This window comes from Zootoca vivipara, chromosome 2 (genome assembly GCF_965207765.1).
Source record: "Zootoca vivipara chromosome 2, rZooViv2.hap1.1, whole genome shotgun sequence".
NCBI classification, from domain to species: domain Eukaryota; kingdom Metazoa; phylum Chordata; class Lepidosauria; order Squamata; family Lacertidae; genus Zootoca; species Zootoca vivipara.
This window is the reverse complement of record NC_142584.1, coordinates 8955889-8970372: the sequence shown is the minus strand read 5'-3', so window position 1 is coordinate 8970372 and position 14484 is coordinate 8955889.

Sequence of the window (14484 nt, the reverse complement as noted above, 5' to 3'; positions counted from 1 at the left end):
TAGGGGGGGCAGCCCCCTCGAATATTTTATGGAAGGGACCTCAGCCCGTAGGAGCTGGCTCTTATGACAACACCACAACAACCAAGCAATAACAAGGGAGGTCGCTTAAGGTGCTGAGGCGGCCCTTAAATCTGGCGAGGTTGGGGCTTTATTTTTGTAAAACTTCGGCCCGACCTCGAGGGAGGAAAAGAGAGATTAAGCTTTAGCTGCCCTCAATCCTCTCTTCCCTTGATCCACCCGCAGCAAGAGGCGCGACCTCCCCAACTCCGATCAGCTGCGGAGAAGCACACGTGCGGCGCCGGGAGTCCCATCTGCGAAGCCGCTGCTCCTCGCGTGCAAGCCCAGCCCGGGGTGGAAAAGGGGAGGACGCGGCCGGGCTGAGCCCTCCGGCTGCTCGGCCTCCCGCTCGGGGGCCACCCCGGGCAGGCCAGGGCGAAGGCGGCGCTAATCTCCCCTGGCGCAGATCCGCCCCGGGCGGCGCAGGTTTAGCGAGGGGGAGCCATGTGCCCCAAGGGGCGCGGCTCAGCGTGACTCGCTCGGCGCACATGGGCAGGGGCGATGCGAGGACAGGGAAGGAGCGGCGGGGAAGCCTGCAATGGCTGCTCTTAGCAGGGGGGGGGGCTGGAGTTTGGCGCGATTCCATTCCCATGGACGCGCGCCCTGGAGGCTGACACGTGTCATTATAACAATACGAATTTATAATACAATTACTAATACCAATCGTTCAAATACCGAATTACATACTTTAAATAAGGTCGCCCCCCCTTCGCTTGAATTGATATTTTGATGATTGTCTTTATTTCTGCGTTCCAAAATCTTACTAATTTCCCTTACCTTGCGGTCATCATAATAATTCCTTATACAACAACTGCAATATTAATAACTTCTATTCGTGTTGACACATTAAATGATTTATAAAACTCCTGCTACTTGTATTGACAGCTAGAAATTCTATGTGCTGTTTACCCCATCATAGAATTGCAGAGATGGAGGGGACCCTGTGGATCATCTAGTCCAACCCCCTGCAATGCAGGAATTATAGTTGCCCCATACAGGGGATCAAACCTGCAACATTGGCAATATCGGTGCCATGCTCTAACCTACTGAGCTACCCAACTCTGCATTTCACTGTATTTCTGTGCTGGGAATGGACATCTGTTGCCTGTTCAAAGCATATAACATAGGAGCCAACTCCTAGGGGCCAAGCGGACTTCATCCCCCCCCCCATGGAATATTTGAGGGGGCCCAAAGATTATGGGAACTGCATTCAAGTGGGGTGTGGGTGTGGGCGCAGTGTCATGTGATTATGTGGGGCGGGGCTTATTTTATTTAAATTGGCACCCCTGGCTTATAACGTGTCCCCCCACCCCGGGTATTATGATCAAGTAAAACAATAGAAATACTTAACTAACTGACCAATCATGTCAGTTCTGCCCCCCTAACAAAAGTCTTGCCCCCCTAACAAAAAACCTGGCTACGTGCATGATTGATACCCATCTATCTATATAGTATATTTCGTAGTATTCCCCCTTTATAAAAGCTAAACCAGCCCATTTCCTCACACCAGGAACCAATTTCATAATCTCAAGTGAAGAGGCAAATGCAAGATTGCTGTCATCTCCCCTTTTTTAAAGCCCAATTTTGGACATACAGGATATAAGCCACTAGATTGGGTGGGGGATGTATGGGGCTGTGTGATTGCAACTGTGCAAAATCACTATTCTGCTTTTTGGTGGGGGAAATCTGTAGGAGAGGGGGCCTTTTCAGTGATGGCTCCATGGTTATGGAATGCTCTCTTTAGGAAGTCACCTGGTGCCTACATTGTTGTCTTTTGGGGAAGGGAAGTTCCTGTTCTCCCAGGCTTTTAAAGATTACTGTACCATATATTAAAGGCCCTGTGGCATTATTGATGGTTTTAGTGTATTTGATGGCTATTTCAGTTCTGTGCTGCATCTGCTACCTCAGCATGGTGGCTTTATATCTGGGGTTTTATGCTGGTTGCTTCTTAAATTTACTTTGATTTTATTGTTATTTATTCTGTACAGCACCTAGAAAATTTAATATTATGTGGTGTTTCATAAATTTAATGCATCTATCGATTGAAGCCTGCAATTCCCAGAGGAGGAAGTCCATATTTACAGGAAGTATGTGAGCAATATGTAAGTAAAGCCATGGTTTTCCCAGTAGTGATGTATGGAAGTGAAAGCTGGACCATAAAAGAAGGCTGAGCGCCGAAGAATTGATGCTTTTGAATTATGGTGCTGGAGGAGACTCTTGAGAGTCCCATGGACTGCAAGAAGATCAAACCTATCCATTCTGAAGGAAATCAGCCCTGAGTGCTCACTGGAAGGACAAATCCTGAAGCTGAGGCTACAATACTTTGGCCACCTCAAGAGAAGAGAAGACTCCCTGGAAAAGACCCTGATGTTGGGAAAGATAGAGGGCACAAGAAGAAGGGGATGACAGAGGATGAGATGGTTGGACAGTGTTCTTGAAGCTATGAACATGAGTCTGATCAAACTGAGGCAGTGGAAGACAGGAGTGCCTGGCGTACTCTGGTCCATGGGGTCACGAAGAGTTGGACACGACTAAACAACAACAAATGTGAGCAGAGATCTTGAGACTGAATCAGGTTATTGAAATTTGGACATTCTGTCAATACATTATTAGGTGGCATCTGGTGGAAATAGGTGTGCTCATATAATTTGCGCCACCCAAAAAAACCACAACCAAGTAGTTAGTGCTCTGCTGAGGAGCAAATGTCTTGTGGGCAGTGTGAAAAACTTTTGCACATTGTCAACACCAATTCCACATTAAACGTCCATCTGCAAGCACCCAGACAGCTGCAAGCTGTTCATTAATATGATAAAAGCAAGACATTTAGGAGATTCATATTAACACCAAAGATTCTACGTAGAATAAAATATCACGGTGTCCAATGGTGCTTACTCCGGGGTAGGATGGCAGATTTGGCCACTATGCTGCGCCTCCTGATTTGTCTCATATAAGATTTAATAGGCTGCAGGTCTCAGAAGACAAGGAGGATCCCAACATCACATGCAGACAAAACCCAAAAAGCAAAGGTTCCCCTGCTGCAAAGATGCACCCCCAAATAGGTATATGCTTACAAGATATTGCAGCAACTGGAGTGCTTAATGGCGAAACAGCAGAGGTTCTACACAGCTTACAAAATGTCCCGCCCCCAGGTGTCTTTTATATCCCAACTGCCTTACACTTGCCCACAACTCAGGCAGCTACTTTCAACCTTGTGCATTTCCCTGCTATTTCAGACAACTGCCTGCCCTCCACATCCATGCGCTCCCCACAATTCAGCCTGCGCAATCTTCCTTTGGGTTGTGCGAAATCCCCTTCCTGGGCCCTCCTACATATAGCTCATTGCTCCCAAAGTTGCGCCCACCCCCCCTCCCCTTTCCCTGGCGCCATCCTTGTCTCTGCAGTTGTTTCCCTGCTGATAAAAGTTGCCTAAGCAGCTATTGTGCTTCGGCCGTATAACTCGGTTCCCCCTCTCCCCTCCAGCCCCATATAACTAATTTGGCAAATGCCCTTTCTTTGTGAGATAATATCTTCCAGAGCAATCAGTGCACCCGGTGTGCCGGACTGTCAGCTGGGCACTGCTGTTGGGAAGCTCACACAAGCCTGTGCTCCAGAACTGTCACTTAAAGGAGAGCCCCTACTGAGTAGCGGAGAGCTTTGTGAAAGCTGCTCCTTTTCTACTTGTTGTTGATTGGGCGGGGGGGGGGGCTCTCTTTTTATTTATGTAAGGCCTGAAGGGCCAGGAACACTGGATCTGCTTGCTGACTCAAGTCCCATAGGAGCAAAACACAGGAACTGGGCTCTGACACACACACACACACACACACACACACACACACACACACACACAGCATCAACAACAACAGAGGCTTTGTCAGAGAGTTCTCCTTATACACTTCGCCAGCTCGCCCCCTTGCACAGGCATGGAGAGGAAAACAGTCTTTGTGTTTTGGGTTTATGTGGAAGAAAAAGGTTCGAGGTGCATAAGTTACAGCAGCGACTGATTTAAGGCGGTGCAAGCGGTTTCCCTGTACAGGGTGCAAAATAATAATAATCGGGGCTTTTTTTCAGCGGGAACTCACCATTGTCATTCATTGCCACCATTGGCACCTCTTTTTATAGAAAAATAGCAGCAGCAGCAGCAGCAGCAGCAGCAGCAACAACAACAACAACAACAACAACAACAACAACAACAACAACAACAACAACAAAAACATATTTATATGGGTAGTCACTGAAAAGATCCATGGAAAAAGCAACTGCACCAAAAGGAATCATTGTGAAAATAAGAAATATTTACGGGGGGTGACAAATTTTGTCCTCTGACTTCACCCCCAAAGGCGCACTCCTCCATTGTCTCTTGAGACAGACGAATGCCAACCCACCCACCCACTAAGGTGCCATATGACCAAAGCCCGCCACTGATACAATGGGAAAGGGGATCCATTGGAGTTTGTGAGCCATAAAGATGACTCAGGATGCTGAACCCCACGTGCTAATATGGCCGCCTGCCCCGCCACCAGACCCTCCTCGAGGAATCTGTGAAGAGATCTCAGGGGATTTAATATTTGATGGGATTACAGCTAGGAAGGTCAGGGAGGGAGATCGCTTCCAAAGCGCAAGATTCACCACTAGGACCTCGCCATCCATCCTGGCCACAAAATGGAAACCACCTCCGCCACAGCAAAGCATTCTGGGACGCCAGCAAGCCGCACTGGAAGCTGGCGGCTGACGTCACAGAAAGGATGGTTACTTACTGTTGTTGAGGCGGCCGAGTTGGGCTGTTCCCACGGGGGCCTGGGGTTTCGACGACATCCGAAGGAGACGGGCATCCAGGAGGGCAAGGGCGGCTCACTTGGTGCTGAGGCGGGTCCCCGGCCTGCGGCAGGCCGAGCAAGACGGCGCGCAGTATCGGGAAGCGGGGCGGCAGCCTGGGCAAGGGGGAGGAGGAGGAGGAGGGCAGCAGCCGAAGCCCCCCCAGGAAGGGCGAGGGTGGCAGCAGGGGGTTGGGGGCCGGCAGCCGCTGGAGCAGCAGCCCCCCGAGCGGCAGCAGGCGGGAGGTGGGGGGCAGTAGCAGCAGGAAGGGCGGCAGCAGGTGGGGCAGCAAGGAGGCGGGTAGCAAGCGGGGCAGGGCGGCCTGAAGCAAGCAGGACAGCACATGGGGCAGGGCGGGGGGCAGCAGCCGATGCTACACATGAGCAAGGTGGGCAGGGGAGGGGGCACCCTCCAGGACAGGGAAAGGTGAAGGGCAGGGCTGGGAGAAACTCACAGTGTCTCTGCACAGCTGCTGCTGGACCCAGGGAAGTGTACCCAGCTAGAAAGCCCCATGGCCGTCCCCGCTCAGGAGGGAGGATTCCAGGACATGCACAAGGCCGGCAGGCCCACGGGATGCGTCCGGCGGGGCTATATTTATAGCTCCCTAAGGCCAAGAGCACCCAGCTCCTAAAGCTGCCCTGAGCCAGCACGCGGACTCTCAGCTCGCCAGGCAGGCTGCTTAGCATGGGCAAGAGCAGTTGGAGGCCAAAAGGAACACCTGCCTCTTTCTATCTCTCTCCTCTAGATATGGCCGGTACCTGGATGAGGCCAGAGCCCTGTGGGGACAGAGGCCCTGTGACTCTTAACACAACAAGGCAGAAATCAACAAATGGGGCTCTTCACACCATGCAGAGATGCAGTGGTGCGGCGGTGGGGGGAGCCACACCAAAGGCCTATCTTTTGTCATTTAGCTTTAATATTACAACAACAACAACAACAACAACAACAACAACAACAACAACAACAACTTATTTATTTATATGCTGCCCATCTGACAGCGTTGCCCCAGCCACTCTGGGCGGCTCCCAACAAAAACAGTAAAAACACAATACAACATCACGCACTAAAAATGTCTGCCTTCAGATGTCTTTTAAAATCACATAGCTCTTTATCTGTTTGACATCCGCTGGGAGGGTGTTCCACAGGGCAGGCACAGCTACCAAAAAGGCCTTCTCCCTGGTTCCCTGTAGCTTCATTTCTCACAATGAGGGAACCACCAGAAGGCCATCAGAGCTGGAGCTCAGTGTCCAGGCTGAATGATGGAGGTGGTGGTGACTTGTATTGATAAGGTGCTTTGGTAGATAATAGAATTGCATGCATCCAAAGAGTTCAATCTGCTCTTTGGGAGATTAGGGTAGCCAGACGGAGGAGGAGGAGGAGGAGGAAGGCCAGAGCTTTTAACAGTTGTGTGGAAGAGGGAATGTCGTCAGATGTAGCTTGTATGACCCAAAGGAGAGTATCACACTGGCTGTTATGTATGGTTTCATTTGTCTGGTATATTGGCTCCTATAAAACCAGACAGCTAGACTCAAGTACATAGTTCTTAAAAATGTAAATACTTTTGCATCCATGGAAGTAGACAGAACTAACAGCTCATCCGTACCTAAGAATAAATCCACTTTTTCCATATTCAATTTGTCCTCCGCTTGTCCAAACATGAGAGCGAAGCACTTGTATCATTGGTTAAAAATCCAGAGTTTGCCTGTCCAAATGTTGTAGGCATGCCCTGTTCCCCCCTTCCTCAAGCCCACCTGTTTACACCCCTGTGTTTTGCATCAAGCACACTACTTAATCCGCCTCCAAACATGGTTGTTTGCCAAAAGAAAAAGAAAGAACCCTCTCAGAAAATGTGCAAATTGGCATTTCCTGGGAACAGGATACACACACCTGCACGGAACGGTACTTCCGTTTCATTTCAATTCCCCAAACGGAGTATGGAAAGTTTTTGCTGCTGGTTCAGGTTCATCTCAACTTGTTGCTGACTTGCCTAACCTGAACCAAAAATGGCAACTTGCACTCTGCACAGAATGTGCAAGAAATTATTAATTGTTCTCCCATGAATTGGTTTATGCGCAAAATAATAGGTTTTAATTTACTGTGAACATCTCGATATTGGGGCCCCAATAGTGGACTTCTTTTAAAACAACAACCCACCAATGGGAGCTTTTCAACTAATCACCCAAAGGCAGCCAAGAGCACACACATGCCAGCATGTATTGAACCCATTTCATTGGCTGCCTAGGTAAAGGAAGGGACAACAAGACTCCATCTCGCGCCATCTCCCACAGTCTGGCCTCACAAAAACAAATGGCAAAAAGTGATGCTGAAGAAGTATGTATAAAATTGATATATTCACTGTTTCTGGTTGTGGGATAAAGTTAAGCTGCGAAGTAGGAAATGTACATTCGTGGCAATTTTTCAAAGCATCTTCTACCTGACCTGCAGGCAGCAAGTTTGGGGAGGGGGTGCAGGGCTAGGCACATGGTACAGTATACAGAGTCCGCACTATGCTTAATGGGAGGTCAGGTCATGGGTCAGGGGCTGGCCGCCACCCACCCCATAACCCCTTGCACTATTTGAAACTTTTTTGAAATGGCAGGAGAGCAGGGTGAGAGGTAGCCCACTGCCTCTGAACTAATTTCCCCTGCCCCTCTCCCCTTCTTATGCAATCCTTCATCCTCCCCCCTCCCTGCTGTTATCCTGATTTTCAGGAGAGCTGCTCAGTGGGTGGCTTAAGGAAGTGGTGGGGGAGGGAGGGCAAAGCTTAGGACATGGGTAGGCAAACTCAGGCCCAGGGGCGGGATCCGGCCCAATCGCCTTCTAAATCCCACCCACGGACGATCTGGGAGCCAGCGTGTTTTTACATGAGCAGAATGTGTCATTTTATTTAAAATGCATCTCTGGGTTATTTGTGGGGCATAGGAATTCGTTCATTATTTTTTCCCCAAAATGTAGTCCGGCCCCCCACAAGGTCTGAGGGACAGTGGACCGGCCCCCTGCTGAAAACGTTTGCTGACCCCTGTAAGGTTTAGGACAGGCACCCCCAAACTTCGGCCCTCCAGATGTTTTGGACTACATTTCCCATCTTCCCCAACCACTGGTCCTGTTAGCTAGGGATCATGGGAGTTGTAGGCCAAAACATCTGGAGGGCCGCAGTTTGGGGATGCCTGGTTTAGGACATAAATGTTTGAGGGCTCTCACCGTACAGGCAAAGGAGACCACGACAAGCCTCCTTGCAAATCAAGCCTTTAAAATCTGAGGCTCACTTTAAGGAAACTTGAAGACCTTAGCTGTAAATCAAACAAAAAGGTTCTGACTGAGCAAGTTCCATGCCCTATGGGACCTGACATAAGTGCATTTATGAGATCAAGGCTGCATACATTTATAACTCTATAAAATAGGTTAGATAAAGTGACTAGTGCAAGGTCACTCAATGAGCTTAATGGCTGAGTGCAGATTTGAATCTGGGTCTTCCTAGTCCTGGTCAGATGTACCACAGTTGCTGCTGCTGCTACTACTACTACTACTACTACTACTACTATTACGAACTATTATATTATTACTTTATTTGTACCCTGCCCATCTGGCTGGGTTTCCCCAGTCACTCTCTGCATAACTCATGCACTGAGAGTGTGGGTTTGGCAAGATAATCAATAGAATGAACTGGAATATTTCTGCTGAGGGGATGGCACAAATGAAGCACACCAACACTTAACTATCCTTTAAAAGTAATGTTACAAAAGTTGGCGAGGGAATGGTGCTCTGCAGATGCTCGGAGGCACTCTTCTCTTTACTATAACATGTTGACATATAGGGTTCAACAAGCCTTATTTTATTACAGTATTTTATTATTTTAAAAGAAGGCCGCAAGAGATCCCCTTATAAACCCAGTAGGTTGTTGTGGTCTGCAGGAGAATTTCTTCTGCAAGTTCCAAAGACCTCAGAAGCTCACTCCACAGTAACTCAGAGCAGGACTTTTAGTGTGGCTGGTCCTGTGGAATAGCATTCCTGTCAAGATATGACAGGCGCCTGTCATTTGTGCTTTCCAGAAACCACCGAAGACATTTTTGTTCCTAGCTGGATAAAGGGCTACCGTAGAATCATAGAAGTCTAGAGTTGGAAGGGACCACAAGGGTCATCTAGTTCAACCCTCTGCAATGCCCCAAGATTAAGAGTCTCATGCTCTACCGACTGAGCTCTGTAGAGTTTTAGTTTTGTTTTAAACGGATCTGATGGGCTTTTTGTGGTGTTGACCGTTTTTTATTGTGCACTGCTTTGAGATGATTGTATAGAAGGTCCATCCTAGTTCCTACCTTGAGATTCCAGGGATTGAATCGGAGACTGTTTTGCAAGCTCTGCACTTGCTCCTGAGCTATCTATGGCCCTTACGGTATCCCCATGCTCCTCTTGAACTACTTTCTCCCAAGCAACGACTGCGTGCACCGTGACCAATTTCCTTTGGAGCACTGTTCCAATGCAAGCCTTTTCTAACACTGCACAGGAGTGTTTTATAAAGCCCCCTCCCCTTTCAGCTGGGAACTTGAGGCAAAGGGGGTGGGGTGGGGTGGGGGGCTCTCCTACCAGGGAGGCCACAGGATCCAAGACTTGAGCATGCTTGTCATGTCACACGCTCCGCAGGAGGATTCTAAATATATCTGGGCCACAGTATAAAACTGGGTCAGGCGTGAATGCTGGAGGCTGCTGCAGAAAACAGGCTGTGGTTGTCGAACTGAGCAACCTCACCTAACCCCTTCCTTCCTTGGCTCCGAGTGGCTTCCCACAGACGCAGCAAGAGCACACAGTGTGCCTGGGTTGCCTGGGGCTTCCTGAAACCCCTCGCTGTGGCTGTTTACAGCTGATCTCTTTAGCCCCAGTTATGCGCTACAGGTTGTACAGAATGCAGGAAGGATTTGGCCACTACCCAGGTGGTGTAAATACTTCTAGATCAGCAGTAGCCAACACAGAGGGCCCTCCAAGTCCTTCCGCCTTCCAGCTCCCATCAGCACTGGGCAGCATGGTGCATGGCCAGGGATAATGGGAGTTGTAGTTCAGCAACATCTGGAGGGCCAAAGGTTCCCTGAACCTGCTAAATTAGGAAGGCAAGCATGGGATAAGGAGTACGAGTTGGGAGAGGAAGCAACAGGGCATATGGGAGAGGCAGGGAAGGTGGAAGCAGGGTACATAATAGAATCATAGAATTGTAGAGCTGCAAGGGACCATGAGGGTCATGTAGTCGTAGCCTCTGCAATGCTAGACACTTTTGCCCAACACGGGACTCGAATCCAAGGCCCTGAGATTAAGGGTCTAATTTTATATGGCATCTCCTAGATATACCATGGTTTGCTTTTATATGTACCTACTAATCTATTTTCAAAAATACTGTACATCAATAAATATCCTTTAACTAGCCCTTTTCTTTGTTGTTGTTGTTTAGTCGTGTCCCACTCTTCGTGACCCCATGGACCAGAGCACGCCAGGCACTCCTGTCTTCCATTGCCTCCCACAGTTTGGTCAAACTCATGTTCGTAGCCCTTTTCTTTAGCAAGTTTAATATCTGTGCCATTTCAAATAGGCATAAAACTGGCAGAGCCTTTTTGTTAGACACAGCTTCCGAATAAATCTGGAAAAGTTACATTTACTAAGTAGCACTGTGAACAGCTGCATATATAAAAAATGTTTCAGATGTCAATGACCTTCTTTTAAATTTATTTGTAATCTTTCTAGTAAAGAGCATATCAAAAAGGAGGCCTTGCTCTTTCTTTGCAATTATGGGCTTCACGCATTTCATGTGTTTGGATAAATAGGACTTAACTAAAATGAAAACAGGAAATTCATAACATGGATTCCCAAGAAAGTTCTTGCCAAATATCACCCACAAAGTCAAAAACTGATGCCTCTATTAATTATAATTAGTAGCAGAAATAATATTAATTATGTTACTTACCCACAAAAAGTGACTCAAAGCCACATACAGAAACAAACATTAAGAAGCAAGCATAAAAATGAGTAAAAATAACCTGAAATGCTCACCTGGGACATGCAAAGAAAAGGGCAGATCCAACTCAACCTGCCTAATAACAATAACAACAACAACAACAACAACAACAACAACAACAATAATAATAATAATAAATTTATACCTCGCCCATCTGGCTGGGTTTCCCCAGCCACTCTGTGCGGCTGCCAACATAATATTAAAAACATGATAAAACATTAAAAACTTCCCTAAAGACGCCTGCTTCTTGGGAGAAAAGCAATGACAAACCTAGACAGCATCTTAAAAAGCAGAGACATCACCTTGCCTACAAAGGTCCGTATAGTTAAAGCTATGGTTTTCCCAGTAGTGATGTATGGAAGTGAGAGCTGGACCATAAAGAAGGCTGGTCGCCGAAGAATTGATGCTTTTGAATTATGGTGCTGGAGGAGACTCTTGAGAGTCCCATGGACTGCAAGAAGATCAAACCTATCCATTCTGAAGGAAATCAGCCCTGAGTGCTCACTGGAAGGACAGATCCTGAAGCTGAGGCTCCAATACTTTGGCCACCTCATGCCTCATGAGAAGAGAAGACTCCCTGGAAAAGACCCTGATGTTGGGAAAGATGGAAAAGACCCTGATGTTGGGAAAGATTGAGGGCACTAGGAGAAGGGGACGACAGAGGACGAGATGGTTGGACAGTGTTTTCGAAGCTACGAACATGGGTTTGACCAAACTGCGGGAGGCAGTGGAAGAAAGGAGTGCCTGGCGTGCTATGGTCCATGGGGTCACAAAGAGTCGGACATGACTAAACGACTAAACAACAACAACAAAGAGGACTGCTTTCAGATACTGTATCTTCTAAGGCAGGGGTCCCCAAACTACGGCCCCCGGGCCGGATGCGGCCCAATCGGCCTTCCAATCCGGCCCGCGACGACTCCCGCCGCCCGCTGCCGCCGCCCGCTCTCACGGCGCGCGGCGCAGCGACGATTTAAAAAATCGGCAAAAAATCGCCGAAAATCCTTTGTGCGCATGCGTATGGGCCTCTCCCGACCCGGAAGAGGTCGTTTCTGGTGCACTTCCGGGTCGGGGGAGGCCCATACGCATGCGCACAAGCGATTTTTGGCGATTTTTTTCCCGCCCGTGTGCGTGTGCGCACTCCCCCGCCCTCCGGCCCGCTGCGCGCGCACTCCCCTGCCCTCCGGCCCACCGCGCGGTCGGCGCGGCGGGCACCGGCCCGCCGCGCAGAAAGTCTGGGGACCCCTGTTCTAAGGACCAAAAAGAGGAGCAGGGGAATATGCCACAAACATACCTCACCCTCCAATTTCAGTTCCAAAAGCCTGGGTGAATAAAAATGTTTCTACCTGGTGCCTAAAAATAGATAGTGAGGGTGCCAGATGTGCTTCTCTAACGGGAGCATCCTACAAATTGGGGGGACGGGACACACCACTGAAAAGGCCCTTTCTCAGGTCATCCTCCTCGCAGGGGGGGCAAATGGAGAAGGGTCTCCGATTGCAAACCCGTGCTCTGATTTGGTTCATGTGTATTAAGACCAGTCAAAGTTCAACAGTTCCCAACCTGCTAGCAGGCCAAGTTCAAGGTGTTGCTGTTAGCATATAAAGCCCTTAATAGCTTGGGAGCTGTTTACTTCCTGGATCACCTTATGCCATGTGTCCCCAGATGACCGCTTCTATTTGTGCAGCTGACACTGTTACTGAAGCCATATAATATAATATTCCTTAGGGTAAACCTGTGTCTCAGCTTACCCCAGTGGTCTGCTGGGAGAAAAATAAGATCTCTTACATATTTTTGCATAATTTTGCATAATTTACTATTTTAGTACAGTGGTACCTCTAGTTACAGACTCAATCCATTCCGGGATGCCGTTTGCACCCCAAAAAGTCCGTAACTAGAGTGCCGCTTCTGCACAAGGCACGATAGAGTGCCTCTGCACATGTGCGAAGCGCGCAGAACGCTTCTGCGTATGTGCGGCAAAACCCGGAAGTATACACAAGCCGAAAAGACGCAACATGAACCTAATGCAACACGAGGTATGACTGTGAATTTACAAATAGTACTATTTTCCTAATATGGCCTACAGGAGAAGTGCAATCATGCACAAGCACACAGCGCATTGCGAACTATTGTGTGTTTTTTCCCTGATGGGAACTGTGTATACAGCTGTGATAGCAGATAAACATTCAACAGGCACAGACAGCTTCTTGGTGTGGAGACAGAGATGGAAATCGCCTGTTAAATGCTTGCATCCCTAACAGCCTGTAAAGAAGCAGCAATCCTACACGCAAACACACAAAACCAAGAGTACAAAATAGTGCAGAACAGAAGGAGGTCACAAATGAGAATGAGGGTTGGAATTTTGTATTCCCTGGCAGGAAAGGAAAAAAAAACTTTAAATAGTTTCATAGGTCACAGCCATACCCCACACTTAACGCATTTTTCTTTCCCCACAGATTCTTGGGAACTGTAGTTTGCCTACCACAGAGCTACAATTCCCAGCACAGTCAATGAACTACAGTTTCCAGGATGATGATGATAATAATAATAATATAATAATAATAATAATTTTTTATTAAAAATACCCTGCCACTCTGGGTGGCTTACAGCATATAAGGTGCCATAAGGTGGCTAGATTGGCCTCTACTAGAGCCAGGGCCTTTTCAGTATTGGCCCCAACTTGGTGGAACGCTCTTTCCCAGGAGACCAGGGCCCTGCGGGATTTGTCATCTTTCCGCAGGGCCTGCAAGACAGAGCTGTTCCACCTGGCCTTTGGGTTGGACTTAGCCTGACCCCTGTGTTTTCCTCCCTCATGGCCTGGATTTATGGACTACTTGAAATGAGGCTGCATTTTAAATTTTAATACTGTATTTTAATCTGTATTTTATTTAATTGTTTTTAATGTTTCATTGTGGTTTTGTTGGTGTGAGCCCTGAGCCCGGTTTTTGACTGGGGAGGGGTATAAATAAAATATATATATATATACATATATATATATATATATATATATATATATATATATATATATATAAAAACAGAGTAAAAGCATACAAAACCACTACCTAGAAGGCCCTGTGTCTGGTTCCCTGTAGCTTCGCTAACAATAATTAATCATTTTTGGAGGGAATTAATAATATTAATTAATATTAATATTAATAATATTCGGGGGAAGGCACAATTCAAAGCATGGCTGCCAGATGTTCAACTCACTGGGTTCTTATTAACACGTGTGTTTTAGTGCAATGGTAGCCGAGCTGGCAGGGAGGAAATTAACCGCATTAACCGCAAATGTGCGTCGAAGGCAATTCAAATCAACACTGACTCCCAAGTACTGCAGCCAGGGCCAAGGTAGTTATATAGCCTCTGTCCCAGTGCACCTTTCACCTCCCATAAAACAAAACACATGGCAAACTTGCCATGTTGAACTACAGACTACTTCACTGTGGATTTTCTGCCACCTAGTGGATAAGCATATAATATGAAGCTTTGAAACAACGTTAAAGGTCTAGTTACAGGTAGGTAGCCGTGTTGGTCTGAGTCGAAGCAAAATAGAAAAAAATTCCTTCAGTAGCACCTTAAAGACCAACTAAGTTTTTATTTTGGTATGAGCTTTCGTGTGCATATCT